This window comes from Talpa occidentalis, unplaced genomic scaffold, assembly GCF_014898055.3.
Source record: "Talpa occidentalis isolate TD23 unplaced genomic scaffold, MPIMG_talOcc4v2.1 talOcc4.2, whole genome shotgun sequence".
Classification (NCBI taxonomy): Eukaryota; Metazoa; Chordata; class Mammalia; order Eulipotyphla; family Talpidae; genus Talpa; species Talpa occidentalis.
In genome coordinates, this window is record NW_023602073.1 from 40,290,456 (window position 1) to 40,307,140 (window position 16,685).

The window sequence follows — 16,685 nt, forward strand, 5'->3', positions numbered from 1 at the left end:
TGCCTAACTGATTGAGGGTGTTTTCTCTGATAGGACTCATTCCTCTTCTCTACTGCTCTGCCTCCACTGGATCCTCACCCAGAGACAGGAATCCCCAGGAGGAGGAATAAGCCCTCAGTGGGGTCTGACCTTCCTGCTGTTTGAGCAGGACCTTGTCTTCAGCCCTGGCAGTCAGGGCTGGGGAGGGACTGACCTTCAGGTAAACTAAAGGAGCAGACAGAGCAGATAGAATAGGGGCCTGTGGGGGGACCCCAACTCCTTGGGGACAAATTTGTGTGTCCTGATGCTTCTCCATGACACCTGCTCACACTGAGGGGCATAGGACCACAAGCAGGTGCTGGCCTGTCTTCATGGGGGGCCTGGGTCTGGGCCTCTGACCTGGGAAGTCACTGGGTGATGAGGAGGAGGGAAGAGCAGTTTGCAGCCGGGACCAGGTGCTGGGAATGGAGGGGTCCAGTGTTTTGAGCAGAGTGGGTCTGGGGTGTGGGTTCCACGGGGTGGAAGGGAAGGGAGGATGTTTTTTTTCCAATAACCTCTTGGTCTCTAGCAGCACAGAGGCTCAGCAGCCCTGAGAGGAGCCAGGTCTGTCCTTGTCTCAGGCCTAAGGAGTCACCAGGAAGGCCCTGCTCCTGCTGGTGGGGGTCCTGGGCCCTTCTCCCCCCTGAGCCCAGAGCTCCTGGCTGCCCTGCTCCTCTGTGTGGGCCTGGCTGCCTCTTGCCCTGTTCTCCCAGCCCTGAGGAGATGGCGCCTGCTCTTGTCCAGCTCTGTGCTCCTTGGGGACAATAGCATCAGCCTTGTCCAGCTCTGCTCCTCCTTCCCTGCTGCTCCTCCTCCAGCTGCTCCCGGGGTCCAAACGTGAGTGTGATGACCGAAGGGCATGATGGCTCAGAGTAGGATCTCTATGAACCCATGCAGAAGTGTGAAGGAGTCCTTGAGCCCTCAGTGGCTTTTTCAGGCTTTATTGGGATTTTCAGGCTCTTATTGGGCACACCCCTGCCTGCCATGTTCCTGGGGGCCAGGAGGCTGGCAGGCCTCATAGCTCCCGAATCTTCACTTTTTTTTTTTTTTTTTGCTCCCCACAGCAGTGTATTTCAGTCAATCTGCCACTCTGGTGGATCTCTGGTGGATCCTCTCACCCCCCACCCCTTCCCATCGCAGGCCTTACCCAGCCTTGTATGCATAAATAAATAAATCTTTAAAAAAAAAAAAGAAAAAGAATCTTCACTCTTTCTGGTGCTCCAGCATTCTCTCATGGTCTTGTTCTCTCACTTCTGGTCGTTTCCATTCTGCGACACCGCCCTTACAAGCCCCGTCTCAGCCCAGGTGCACCCACCTGCGCATGCCCACACCCTTCTCAGGTGCCCGCCATCAGACATGCATTCAGGACCACAGGGATCCATCATCAATCCTAATGGCGGGAGAGCAGAAAAGCCTGACAATCATTTACCCTACAGTGTCCTCCCTGTTCTGTGGAAGTGGAAACTGTCCAAAGTAATGTTGAAACTGATGGTGAAGGGGAAAGCAATGAAACAACTGATGCAGTAAAAGGGCCCATCACACGCCTGGCACAATTAGCACGTTTACCATCTTAGCATTTGCAGTTCCCCTCTGAGCAATTTATGACTTGACTCTTTTTTTTTTTTAAGATTTTTATTTTATTTGTACAAGAACTGGGGTACAGGCCAGATGCGCGGGAGGGTGAGAGGATTCACCAGAGACAGAGCGCGGAACAGAACAGGCAGACTGACGAAATACACTGCTGAGGGGAGCAGGGGGCGAGCCAGGAGAGGTCTGCTCGCCAGGTGGGTTGCTCCAAGGCTGGCGGGGATCAAACGGCACTGCAGAGGCTGCGGACAGCTTCACAGCGCTGCGCTCAACCGCCTGAGCCACCGGGGAGGCCTGGTCTCTATCTTAACTGGGCCTCATTCCAAAAGAAAGGAGTCAAGTGGCTGGCTCCTTCCCCCTCCCATAGCACAGATCCTTGTCTAACCACCCCACCCCCCTTTGTCTAAACAGCCCTGTGCTCTACCAAATGGCCTGTGCACTACAAAAAAAATGAAATATGTCAAATTTATCAGTGTAACGAATGCTGAAATTCCTGAGTATAAATGGAAATCTTTGTGTATGTTGGTGGCCCAGATCTTAGGGGGAGACTCTCCTGTCTGGTGCCCACTAGTGTGATAATAACAAAACCTGTACCCACTTGTCCTTGGAGTGCCTTTGGTCCTTTCTAGCCTGGCAAAATAGTTTTCGAGTAGGTAGGGCCCTGGGGTCTGGAGCTCTTCCTTCAGGAATGATGGCTGTGTGGGGGGACCCTGGCTCTAGAAAATTGGGGTACTTCCCAGGGGAGGGAGAGGGATCGAAACAGAAGAGAGAAGAACACAAAGGACAATGCTGATGGTGCGTGGGTGAACTGGTGGTGGGAATTTTAAGGGGACTACACCTGAGAGTGTTACAGGGCAGGGAGAGGGGCATCCCAGAACCCCCAAACCTGCCTGCTCTAAATAGGTTCCACCATCTGCCTCATCAACACAAAACATATAAGACTTTAATGGAAAGGAGCTTTAATACAATTAGTAAACAATACAGAAAAGACAAAGACTATAATTTCTAAATCAAGCACCTAAAGTTACCCGTCCCCTCGTGGGTAAAAGTTCACCCAAACAGGATTGGCCTCGAGCAAGGCTGCAAGCCTGCCCCAAGTCTAAGGCACCTTCTGGTGGGGACCCACAGAAAAGGATCAGAAACAACCAAACAAGTCTGGAAGGAAAAGAGCAAAATCAAAATCAAGAAAAAACACCGTTGTCACCTCCCCATGAGTCACCCACATCTATTTCAACCAGTCCACGATCAAAAGGCAAGCACAGTTTTTCACAGTTTTCTCTGCTCCATATGCCTCTTCCAGGTCTCCTTCTGGCTCTCTGTCCTGCTTCCTTCCTTCTCCAGTTTCCTCCTCCAGCTTCTGCTCCTCCCTGCTCAGCTCCACCCTACCTTGGGTGGGGCAGGGAACCTGGAACTTCTCCTTTCCGTGGGCACTACCCTGTTACAAGAGGAGAAAGCATACATTCCACAAAAATGTAGAATGATGTGGTAGATAGATAGATAGATAGATAGATAGATAGATAGATAGATAGATAGATATAAAAGATGGGGTGCTCTCCAAAAACTATTGTGATGATACGGTTAAGAGCAGTCTCTGAGCTGCAACAAGAGGGGGAGGGATGACCATTGCTCAGTCAGGGGTTATGATGTTTCAAAAGTGAACTATCAAAAATGTGAAAATACCTATCCCCTCATTTTTTACTTTTGATTTATTTGTATCAAACACTTGTCAGTTAACTTAGGGGGAAGAAACAGATACCTTATAAGGGAAAACCAATCAGGTTAACTTCAGACTTCTCTGAAGAAACAATAACAATAATAACAGTACAAAACAATAAAGCAAAAACAGACAATTATAAATGAGAAACATCCTGCAGGGGAGGAGGAGGGAGAGGGATCAGAGGGAGGAAGGGAGGAACACAGGGGTCTGTGGTGATGGTGGACAGATACATTGGTGAAAGAAATTCTATGGGGACTACACCTGAGGGTGGGGGAGCAAATATTTTTTTAAAAATGAACAATGTTGTAAAAAATAAAAAAAATAAAAAATTAAAAGAAAAGAAACACTTGTCAGTTACTAATTCATTTAACTCCACCAATATTTGTATGTTATGTGCTTGGTGCTGTGTACAAAACAGAGACATTCCTAACTTCAGAGAGCTGCTTTCATGCAGGAGACAGTGAATAATAAAGACAAGAAACCCACCCCATCCTGTAGAGGGGCTGAGAGGAGGGACAGGCAGGGAGCAGTTGGGGCAGCAAGAAAGGGGGTGTGGGGGCAGCTGTGTCCATCAAGGGGGTCAGTGCAGAAGGTGGGATGGAAGCAAAGCCCTGGGAAGGGGATATTCGGGAGTGAGGTTCCCATGGAAGGAACATCCTGTGGGGGCTGGCTGGTGCCCGGGGTGCAAGGGCAGAGGGGATGAGGATCAGCTAGAGCAGAGGGAAAGGGAGGGACACAGGAGTGGGTGTCATAGGCCTGAGAAGGGGCCACCCTGTGAGGATGGGGGTGACTGTGGGGATGGGGAGCCCCTGCCAGGCTGTGAACAGACCAGGGCCTGGTTCAGCTCCCAGGTGGCAGGAGAGACTAGTCTGTGTGTCTCCAGGTGAGAGAGGAGGGCTCAGGTCAAACTGGGTGAGAAGTGGCTCTTTGGAGGTGCAGGGGGCTCCCAAGGACAGCACAGTCCTGTCCTGTCTTCCTAGGCCTCATCAGGTGAAGGGCCCTGACTGGGGAGCAGGCTGGGTGAAGCTTTTTCTTCTTCTTCTTCTCTCTCTTTTTTTTAAAGATTTATTTATTTATTTATACAAGCACTGGGTACAGTCAAAGCATGGGAGGGTGAGAGCCAGAGCGGGAGCAGAGCAGGCAGACTGACGAAGTACACAGCTGAGGGGAGCAGCGGGCAGCAGGAGAGGTCTGCGCGCCATGTGGGACCCTCCTCCGGTGGCCAGGGAGCAGCCGGGGATCAAATTGGTGCTGCAGAGGCTGTGGGCAGCTTGGCAACCCAGGGCTCAACCGCTGCGCCACTGGGGAGGCCCTCCTCTTCTTTTTTAATTGAGGTAACATTAATTTACACACTGCATAGATGTGAGGTGTAGAGCTTCTCATCAGGCAACTGTATATTTCACACATACCCATTAGCAAAAGTCCAATCACAATCCTTCACCAAGATATTCCCTCTACCCTCCGTCTCCTCTGGTCACTGCCATTTTGTTGTGGTTGTTGATTGCTTTTTCCCTTCATAGTCCACAAATAAGTACAATCCTATGTTTTCTGTCTTTCTCAATTTGACATAGCATAATTCCCTGAAATTCTATCCACATTGTTGAAAATGGCCAGATTTCTTCTTTTTGCAGTATCTGAGTACTATTCCATTATGTGTGTGTATGATGTATGTAAATCACATTTTGTTAATCCATTCATCTGTTCTTTAGAACTTGGGTTGTTCCCTATTTTGGCTATTGTAAATAGCACTGCAATGAAAATAGGGGCCCTGTCTCGTTTTGAATAAGTGTTTTCTTATTCATCAGGTCAATATCCAGAGGTGGAAATCCTGTATCATATTGCAATTCTTTTTATTTTCTTGAGAACCACCGTATTGTTTTTCCAAATGGCTGCACCAATTATATCCAACCATTAGTGCAAAGGGTCCTTTAACCCTTGTTCCTCACAGAATTTATTTCTTGACTTTTGATAATAGCCATTTTTACTGGTGTGAGCAGAAATCTAATTGATTTTTTCAAATGTTGACCCATCCTTGTGTTGCTGAGATAAACCCCACTCAGTCATGATGTGTGATCCTTTTTCATGTGTAATTGAATTTGGTTTGCTAAGGTCTTGTTGAGGATGTTTGCATCTATGTTCATCAGGGATTAGTCTCTAGCTTTCTTTTGTGTGATGTCCTTCTCTGCTTTTGTTATCAAGGGAATGTTGGGCTCATGAGATGTGATGGCAGCATTTCCTCTTCCTCTGTGTTTTTGAAGAGTTGAGAAGTCAGGTGTTAGTTCATCTTTAAAGAGTTTGTAGAAGTCACTGAAAATGTCTGGTCCTGGACTTTGTTTTTCAGGAAACTTTTGATTCATGTTTTAGTGTCTTTGCTTGTAGTTGCTTTGTTCTGAATCTTCCTGACTCAGTCTCAGAAGGTTTGTATACTTCTAAGAATTTGTCACTTTCTTCCAGGTTATTTGAGGTCATTCAATTTATTGACATATAGATATTTGGTATTATGATCTTTTGTATCCTAATGTGTCTGTTGTAACTTCTCCGCTTTTGTTTCTTATTCTATTAGTTTTTTTTTTCCTTTTTTCCCCTTGAAAGTGTAGTAAAATATTTGTCTGTTTTGTTTATTTTTTTCAAAGAACCATATTTTGGTTTCATTGATTTTTTTGTCTCTCTTTGATTTCTTTGTCATTTATTTCTGCTTTAATATTTTTTTCCTTCTACTGTCTCTTGGTTTCATTTGTTCATTCTAGCTGTTTAGATTCTTTACCTGAGCTCTGTCTTGACTCTAGGTGTGGCCTGTATTGCTCTGTATTGCCCTCTTAGTGCTGCTTGTGCTGTGTCATTTGTCTCAAGGTATTTTTAAATTTCTTGCTTGTTTTCCTTCTTAACCCAAGAGTGATTTGGTAGAGTGTCGTTCAATCTTCACATGTTATTTTTCCCCCTGGTTTCTTTTTATGGTTGATTTGAGTTTGATACCATTTTGATCAGAGAGATACTTGTATGATTTCAGTCATCATGAATTTATGACACTTGTTAGATGACCCAACAAGTGATGTATTCTGGAGCCTATTCCAGGTGCACCTGACAAGAATATTATTTAGCTTTTTGGAGTATAGCGCCCTATAAATATCTATTCAGCCCAGATGGTCTAATTTCTCACTTAAAGTTATAGTTTCCCGGAGTTCTGTAGGGTGATGTGTCCTTGATGAAAGTGGAGTGTTGAATTTCTTTACCACTGTTGTGTTGCTGCCAATATCTGTTTTCAGATGTGTTAATAGTCGCCTTATGTATTTTGCTGCTCCTTTGCTTGGTGCATGTGTATTGATGAGTGTTATGTCTTCCTGACGTAGGATTCCTTAATCGTATGATGTTCATCTCTGTCTCTTGTTACCTTTTTTTCTGGAAGCTTATTTTATCTTATATGGCAGCCCCTGCAATTTTGGGGTGCCCCATTTTCTTGTGTTTTCCCAAAAACTGTTTTGATCCAGTCCCCTGGAGACAGCATAAAGTTGGGTTTTATTTTTTGGTACAACCAGTCACTCTGTGTCTTTCTCTTTGGTGAGTTCAATTCATTTGCATAAAGGGTGACTACATGATGACTTACTACTGCCCTTTTGTCTTTAGTCAAATCCAGCCCAGAAATGTGTGGTATCTGGAGAGGGTGGTGAGGGCTCCAGGGTCCCTGCCTCATAGGTCCCCTGGTCAGTTTGCAGGATGGTGTCAGGCGAGAGGCCCAGACATTAGCCAGGCAGCTGGGGTTCAGACCTGGACACTGCCATAACCCCTCAGGCTCCATGTCCTTGTTTCTGAAGGGGAATGTGGGGGAGGGGTGTCAGGATAGTATCAATTCCCAATTCACAGAGTGCTGGGGAAGAATCCCCGAGGTGACACAGAGAAAGTAACTGCTGAGGTATGTAGCCGGCCTTCAGTCAGCTCCCTGAGCCACTTCTGTTCCTGTGCCCACCTCTGGCTTTTGAGACCCAACTCCCATGTCCCCTTCCTGCTGAGGAAGGAACCTCCCTGGCTCTGTGTTGGCCCCCTCCGAGGCAACTACTGCAGCCCTTGTCTCCTCACACACCCCAGGCTGCAGGACCTCCAGGGCGGGGTCACGTGGTCCTCTGTGACCCCAGCACCCTGTGGAGTATGTTCCTGGGCAACAGCATGCATTGGGCTTGGGGACCCCAAATGCCTGACTGCAAGTCTGTGCCATAAGAGTCACCAGGGGTGTATTTAGAGAGAAGTTCCCAGGCCTGTCCCCAGAGGCAGAGAGTGGGCTCTGGCTGCCCAGGGCTGGGGAAGGGAAGATCCTTCCACACTGATCACAGCCCTTCAGATCCACCAACATCTCATCCCCATCGCAGCCTCCTGAGACCCAGAGCAGAAGCCCCTGAGCAAGGCCCCTCCTGCTGCCTCCCCCTCAGAGACTGTGCGAATTGCCAGATCTTTGTTTAATGTGCAAAGGATGAAGTGATTGGTACAAACTATTAAAAAAATTAAGGCAATAAAGTGATCAGTGTCTGTTTTCTTACAAGAAATAGTGGAGACTGAATAAGTCACGTGACAGTCAAGGTCTTGATAGCAATGAGCTGTCAGACAAGGATTCCACATCCCCTGAAGTGTCCTTCAAAATAAACCTGATTTAAAAAAAATCATTCCTAGTGTTTTAAAATTCCATTTAATGTTGCTGTTTTTTTTTTTTTCACATTATCCCAGAGCGGTGTCTGCAGGATCACGGCACAGAGGGACTGTCAGCAGCCTGGGGCTGTGAGCAGGGTTGACTCTGACCCACCTGCAGGGAGTGGGGCCCTGGAGCCCCAGAATCAGTCCCAAGGGCTGGTCCTCCAGGGAGGCACAGGCCTTGCTCTGCCCTCCTCTTGGCTCCCTGAATCTCCCAGACACCCCAGCATTGGGGAACTGAACGGGGATGTTCCGGATGAGGAAGGGGACTCCCCTTAACTATTATCTCCCCCATCTCCCTGCCATCCGCAGCATCAAGACAAAACATGGAAGACCTTTCATGGAAAGGATTTTTAATACAGTTAGTGTGCAACAAAGACAAATGAAAGAATAAAGTTTCCAAATCAAGCACCAAAGTCACCATCCCCTTGTGGGTAAATGTTCAGCCAAACAGGGTTGGCCCAAGCAGGGCCTGAAAGCCTGTCACAGTCTAAAGCACCTCCTGGCGGGACCCATAGAAAAGGGGGGACAGGGCTGTCAAGTCTGGAAGGAAAAGAGCAAAATCAAGATAGAAGCTGCCATTGTCACCTCGTCATGGATTTCTCACCCATGTCTGTGTCACCCAGTCCAAGGCCAAGAAGCAAGTGCAGCTTCTTCACGTGTCTCTGTCCCATGTGCCTCGCCCAGGTCTCCTTCTGGCTCCATCCTGCTTCCTCCCTCCTCAGCCTCCTCTCAAGCTTCCTCTCCCTGCTCAGCTCCACCCTTCTTGGGTGGGGCACGAATCCAGATCCTCCCTTGGGGGTCCCCCTGTTACAGTCCTCTCCATCACCAGCATGTACATATGTGTGGGTGACACCAGCCCTGCAAGGACAGGCAAGGCCCCAGATGTGCGCAGTTCCCTGGGCAGTTACAGGCCAGCACTGCTGCATCCCCCAAGGGAGACAGACGCTCCAGCTCCCCAGTGAGAGCCTATGTCACCCACACAGACCTTCCCCCTCAGTGTCCCCCGTGTTGCCCCTTCCCTGCCCGGTCCTCTCTGGCTCCCCCTGCACCCCTTTCCACCTCTGTCCCCTAAAGTCCCCATTTCCATCCTCTGCTCTCTTTTCCAGGAGCTTCCCCATCTTCCTAGCCAGTGCCCTGGGGGCTCTCCTAGGCCCTCCCCTCATCCAAAGGATGGAGAATGTCAGGTGATTCCCAGGAGGAGGGGCTTTCGTCCTTGGAAGCAGAGGCAGAAACAAATTACAGGGACCCTGGAATCTAAGTTTTCATATAAAGAGACTGAGGCAATCTATATATTTGGGGATTTGCCCAGAACCTAGGAACCAATTATGTCCTGGAGACCACTGCAGACTAAAAATAAGGACACTGAAACTGACGCAGACTTGGGCGCCCCCTTGTGTGCAGATCCCTGTCCTGCCGCTGGGGCCCAGGGAGCCTGGGGAGGGCCTGGCTGAGCAGGAGAAAGGGCGGCTCTGGGCTCCTGTGCTCAGCCCTGTGGCCACACGGGGGCGCTGCCGCGCTGCTCCGGATTTGGTGGAGCCGCCAGGACAGGGGGGGGCTGAGGTGGGCAGAGTTGGGGGTTCTGGAGGGCGGCGTTCTGGGATGAGATGCTCTGTGAGGAGTCAGAGCAGCAGGGCTCAGAGGAGAGGAGACTCCGGAGCCTGCTATGTGTGAGGTTTCCGTCTTTTCTCCCCAGAACTCTTCTCTCCAGTCCCTCGACGGTGATACCTGGGAGAATCGAAAAAGAGAAAATTTTTTTCTTCTACAATCTATTCAATATTGAGGGCATTTTAAAAAAAAATAATATTTAGGGCCTCCCTGGCGGCTCAAGGAGCTAAGACATAGCAGTATGAAGCTCTCCGCAGCCACTACGGCGTGAGTTTGATCCCCAGCCAGGGAGCTGCCCATATGGCACGTCAGACCTCCCCTGTCTCGCCCGCTCCTCCCCTCAGCAGTGCATTTCAGTACATCTGCCTGTTCAGCTCCCCACCCTATCTCTGGTGAGTCCTCTCACCTCCACATTTCTCGCCTGCACCCCTGTTCTTGTATGCATAAATAAATCTTTATAAAAAAATAAATTTATCTTAAAAAATAACATTTAAAGAATACTGTTAGATTTATAGAAAAGTTGCAAAGGCAGTACAGGTCTTGTTTATCCCACACCATTTCCATTTTGTTAACATCCTACATGAATACTTTTATTTTTTTACAACTAATGCAGCTATGTTGACATAATTACTAAATGCCATCTTTGCTACTGTCCATTTTATGCTCCATAATCCCATCCAGTTCGCCTGGATGACAGTTTCTCAGATTTCCCTTGTTTTTATAACATTGACACTGGTGAGGAGTGATGTTTGGGAGAGGTGTTGGGGTCACAGATGAGGGTTCTTGGGTCACCTCTAAGAAAAGCGTCACCAGAGTCCTCCTTTCAGTAGCGTGTGGGCACACACACACACACAGAAAGAAGAAGATGCTTGTGCAGACACCAGCAGGCAGGAGGAGCTGCCCCTGGAGAGGGCGGGTGTGTGAGGAGAAGCCTGCAGGCCCCAGGCGGAGCCTTGGGAGCAGAGCTGCGTCTTCCCGGGGCAGAAAGGGCCCTGAGGTAGTGTTCTAGTTGGGAGGGCTCATTCCTTTGTGGGAATGTTATATATCATTAAATTAATTACTTCTATGGTGTGACGAGGCTGATTGGTCAGGAGCAGCGAGTCTCTGCAACGGCTCCATCCCCACATCCCAGCTCTGGTCTGCGCCTCCTTATACTTCCTGTAGCACCTGATACTTGCTATAGCAGTTGGCCCGAAGCAATTTTCATTTCTATAGTTGGTTTAATAACGTGCTAATAACCACTTCTACCCCCACCTCTAGTTTCTGGTCATGTGACCCCTCCACCCTAAATTTTCTACTGTTAGCCTCCATCAAGGAGCACTGCTCAGGACTATTGTCCCTCAACTTAGTTTTTTTTTTTTTTATTGGGACTCTGGGTTTAGGGAAGCAGACCCCAGGGGTGCAGGGCCATTGTCCACTCAACACGTCAGTGCTCATCATGTCCACCTGACTCATCACTGATGGTGTTAACCTTCAATGCCAGACTAAGGCAGTGTTACCCAGGTACCACCTTACACTTGTGAGAATGACCCACTGAAGGGTGTGGAGAAAAGGGAACTCTGGTACATGGTGGGTCAGAATGGAGACTGGTCCTGTTAGCCAGCAGAATGAGGGGTTCCCTGGCCCCTCAAACCTGCGCACATGACATGAGTTGTGTCATCAGCTGCATAAAGAAAAAACATACTCTAATGCATAACACCTTCATTAGAAAAGAAAATGAATACAAATTAGCGTGCAATAGACAATGAGTGTGCAATAGCAAAAGAGAAGAGAAAGAATATAGTTAGAATAGTTCCCAAGTGAAGCACCCAAAGTTACCTGTCCCCCCATGGGTAAGGCCCAGCCAAACAGGCTTGCCCAAAGCAGGCCCACTGAGGCCCGGAGGCCTGCCACAAGGCTAAGGCACCTACTGTAGAGACCCATGGGAAAGGCGCAGGAGGGGCCAGGCAAGTCTGGAAGGAAAAGAGCAAAGTCAAAATCCACAACAAGATAACAGCGGCCATTGTCAGCCTCCCCTTGAGTCTCTCATGCATGTCTTTGTCTCTTTCATGTGTCTCTTTCCATGTCCCCAACTCCCTGGCACAAGTCCAAGCCTGAGGAGCGAGAGTGGCTTCTTCTTGGAATGTCTCTCTGCTCCATGCGCCTCCTCCAGTCTCCTCTCCCCATCTTGCTCCACGTCTTCCTCCTCTTCCTTAGCTTCTCATGCCTGCTCAGCCCCACTGCCGCGGACCAGCACAGCAGTGAACGATGAGGCCGTCTCAGGATTGAGAGACTGTGCAGGGTGTTCAGGGATTCGGTGAATAAATGACATACAGACACACATCAAGAAGGTGGAAATCTGAGTGTAATTTTATTTAAGTTGTGGCCAGTTTTTGAGCAGGACTGAAAAAGCATTGGACCTGAAGAGGAGGAGGAGGTTTAGAAATACCTCATGGTTGGCTTGAGGTGTAAGGAGCTGGGCAGGACCCTCCTCCAGGCCCCGCCTACAATATGGTGGCACCTTCACCTTGACAGCTCCCTCCCCCAAGCCCCAATTTTTTTCTCCTTTGGAGTCACCATAGAAAACCCACTGGTCTCAGAGTCAAGGAGCACCATGGGCTGCGCCTACTTTCTCTCTAGACCAGAGCAGGAGGGAGCCCCACAGGGGGAGGAGGAGTGTGTGTCCTGCTGGCCTGGCCCAGGGGCAGGATTAGCCCAGGTCACCCCAGTTCCTGAGCTGAGCCTTTGTCCACAGTCCAGGAAGGGAGGGAGAGATGGAGCAGGGTCTCCCTCAGCTCCTGGAGGAAGGTGTAACGTTAGGTGGGTGAACTTAGGTTTCTTTCTCATTCTGGCCTCCCCCATCTCCCCAGGTACCCCTCCATGTGCAGCAGGGAGAGGATCTCAGATAAACCCAGGCTGGATCCCGCACCTCCCTCCCCACTATAGTGTTCAGGATGAATCCCCTTGTATTCATGGCTACACTGGAGGAGAGCACAGAAAGGTAAGTATTATTATTGTATTCGCAAGTGATTAGAAGGAAGATTTTTTACTGTAAATGCTCTTTTATTTTTGTTGTTGCTGTAATAATGCTGCACAATCAGAAAAAAAACCTGGGAGAGGGAGAAAGTGTGGAATTGAGTTTTCATGATGCAAACAAAAAAAAAAAAAGGAAAAAAAGCCAAAAATGAAAATAAGACAAACATGGATTATTCAGTTTAACCCATGACACCCTGGAAGTTGCCAGATATCATGATCCCAGAGCAATTCATGTCTGTGGGGAGTGAGACTCAACAGCCCAGCCCAGGAAACACAGCGGGGAATGCAGGGCTCTGACCAGCCCAGGGCCCCCCTGCTGTGGCAGCTGCAGTGGGGAAGGGTCTCCGAGCTGAGGAGTCTGGGAACTCAGTGTGGTCACATCCACTGGAAACATCCAGAGTGAGGTTGGGTCATCCTAGTGACAGCTGCCTCACTACCAGCCCAGGCCGTCCTACTATTGATAAGTCGAATTTAAAAAATTCCTCCCTGGAGGGAAAGTGTCAGGGAAAGGTGGTGGTGTCCATGCAGGCCCTTCCCTCACAGCCCAGCCCAAGGAGAGTCCCCGAGTGTCTCCTCAGGGGCCTCTGCTGCCTCCTCTAGTGAGCAGAGGACTCATGTCACGGGGGAGGGAGACCTGCCCTGCCATGTCTTCCCTCCTGGGGATCATGTGGGGAGTGAGCCCCCAGCACGTGTGCAGACAGCTCGGGACCCAGCACAGGGAGTGCTTGATCCTGAGGGCTCCTAGGGCCTTTGTGGGAAGGAACTTGAAATATAATTAGGTCTCCCCAGCTTCTCCTGGAGCTCCCAGAGGGACAGGGCTGTGCACACAAGGGGGAGCCGCATCCAGAGTGAGGTTCTGTGTCTTAATTGTCTCCCCAAGAGGACATTGCCTGCTCCCTAGAAGCTTCCTGGAGTGCTTGGATATCTAAATAACATTAAAATATTACGAAAATCGAAGCCTCCACCATCCGGGTGGCTAGCTCATCCCAAACCTGGCATTTATCCCAAAGACAGGCCTCCTAAGACATTCAGGCACCCGAGCTCAGAACGCCCCACCCACTGCCTTCTCAAAACAGCACCATGCCTTGAGAACAACTTATTGACAAGGTAAAGGAGGGCTAAGGCCTAGGGTAAGGCCAAACTTTATTCTTTGCTCCCTCTCAGGAGCCATGTGGAATGGGGGATGGTGAGAACCTGAGGTTTAAGGAAAACCCGGCGTTTGGGGATGACCTGAGAGTTTGACTTATAAGTTATGGTTTTCAGGAAAGAATATTGAACTTAAAAGGGTGTTCATAAGTTTGTGAAATCGCCACTGGGTGGTAAAAACATCCATCGTGATGTTGAAAAACGACGCCTCTGGTGTGTTTCAGTCCCTAAACTGATGTTTGCAGGAAGTTTGCTTTTTCTTTCTTCTGGATTGTAGAATCAAGTGCCAGGTATCAACTTTCATTCCTTTTTTTTTTTTCCCAGTGGGAAATTTTCTTCAGTTCTCAAGTCAGGATTTAATAATATTTGAAGCTGCTGTCACCTGATGATTTTGGAACTGATTTTCCCAACCTTCTTCATTCCAGGACACATTTCAAAATCCTTCATACTTAGAATCTTCACCCTGAAGATTTCCTCTGTGAGGGCTGTGATAACCGACTCTTTGAAATAGAAAGTTGCGGGCCTCCCTGGTGGTGCAGCGGGCGGAGCACTGCGCTGTGAAGCTGTCAGCAGCCTCTGCAGTGTGGGTTCCATTCCCGGCCTCCCAGGGAGAAACCCACATGGCACGGCAGACCTCTCCTGCCTCTCCCGCTGCTCCCCTCAGCAGTGTCTTCTGTCTGTCAGCCTGTTCTGCTCCCCACTCTGTCTCTGGTGAATTCTTTCACCCTCCCAAGCCTCTGACCATACTCCAGTTCTTATATAAATAAATAAATCTTTCAAAAGAAATAGGAAGTTGCCTATATTTTCCAAAATTCAAATCCTAATTCATAAAAGGGGTTCAATCACTTTCCCCACCTCTCAAAAACACTGTCTCAATTCCTTCCCACTGCACGGTCTGGTTAGGAACTGAACCAAACTATATTAAGGACAATTACAAATGAAAGACTTGAAACAGTGGGTCAGAGGGAGGGATAGTGGAGGAAAGAAAATTCTGAATAAACGGCTTCATTCCTCATAGGGCCCAAATCAGCCTTTGGAACAATAAGCCAATTTAATTCCTCTTGTTATCTCTCATAAGTGAGAATTTTGTGGCAATACCAAATGCCTGAGAGTTTAGGGCATTTTTTTTTCTTTTTCTCCAAGTGGGAGTTGGAGTTATGTGATTTCAGCAAGGTTGGAGGATGGTGTGTGAGGATAGCAAGAGGTTCCAGTGGAGCTCAGACTGAAGTCCAGCCCTTGCTATGCAACTAGTGGGCTCTGCTCATGCCTGGACACTTCTTTTGACAAGGTAAAACTTCTATTTACTTCTATAGGGAAGGGCTTGCTTTCTGGCTTCAGGAAAAAAGATTTTTATGTGTAGATGTCTAAAGTGAGAAATACCACCTTGTCTCATTATTTGTGCTCCCATTTTTACTGTGTTTCTCTAATTATATTATGTAAATATCACACATTCATTGTGAACAACTCAAACCATTTATAAAATATAAAACTTCTAAAATATAAAAATGTAATAAAAATTATCTCGTCATCTTACCATAATAATAAGCATTAATATTTTGGTGACATTTTTGCATGCACCTCTTTACATGTCTATGTGTTTTTACATAAACAGCATTTAGCATAAATGATAATTTTCCTGTGGATACCTTTCCACACCCATATCAGCAGCTTTATCCCCATTTCCATTTTCCCCAAGTAACACACATATCTTAGCCAGAAAAAAAAAAATTGAGATTTTGCATGCGAATAGTTTATTTGGGTTCATTACCATGGGAACAGGAAGCATAAAGCAGGAAGTGGAAAAAAAGTTGATACCAGGGAGCTTTACTGACCTGGGTACTGCCATGGGCAACTGGGGTTCAATCTCCCTGACAAATAAGGTGCAACTGGACTAAGATGGTGGAAGGTTATACCTGCATGAAACTGGTTACTATGAAACAATAAACGATAGCAGTAAAAAGGTGAACTGACTGGATAGAAGACATGAGGCCTGAGAAATGTCCAATACAGTCTACTCCTTACACCACTCAGATCTTTTCACGCGCTCTGTGGAGTCCAGTCAGTCACAGGGTCTTTGATGTGGTGGCCAGTGACAAGCTCTACAAAAGACTCAGTTAATGGACCAAACCTCCACAGATGCACGTGGTCACAACACCATTATTAATGTGCTTTGTCTCTTTCCCACACAGCCATTCCAGATTCCCCTCTCCCTGGAGCAAACCTACATTCTTCATCCCTGCAGAGTGGGAGGCTGAGTCCCTCACCCCCATCAGGACATGGTTGCTGCATGGCCTGTTTGTATTTCTACTTGGCCAGAAGCCCCAGTTCTCCAGAGTTTCTACACGTGCTCCTTTCTTACTCCATTGTGCAGCAGCAACCCTAGCTCCTCATAGTAATCAGGGTCAATTATTCTGAAAACGATCACAATAGAGTTCATTATGGTTCACTGGCTCAAGGAATATAAATGCTTAGGCAGTAGATATAACATCAAATCCAGCAGAACCTTGCTGGTACAAAATATGCCTCCCAACCTCCCACCTCACGTCCCTGGAGAGCCTCTAATCTAATAGGGTGAAGGTGTGGGGTGAGAAGTATAAATTCCTCCAGTGCATCATTAGGAGTAATGGTGAGAGTGGCTGATCCTTCTTCACCTCTTAGTTGCAGGATCCATGCTTTCTCAATATTGGAACACAGATTATATATTGGCCATTACTTCAATGTGTATAACACATGTTGAAAGCTGCCTTCCACCATCTCAGAGTGTTTTGCCCAAGATAAAATGTTAAAAGTTTTTAATGTCTCTCCTCCTTCAATTATGCTGTCAACTTCCAAGTGACATGCTGTGTGGTAGAATCAGTGATTCCTGCAGACATGCTGCCAATGTCATACTTATTTCACCATAAAACGTGCCCCTTATCAG

At 47.9% G+C, this 16,685-nt stretch overlaps 1 pseudogene; it reads right to left on the bottom strand.

The window, feature by feature from the left end:
• The window catches only part of LOC119251237 (BOLA class I histocompatibility antigen, alpha chain BL3-7-like), a 44,806-nt pseudogene that overhangs the window by 2,468 nt on the left and 25,653 nt on the right, over positions 1 to 16,685 (bottom strand).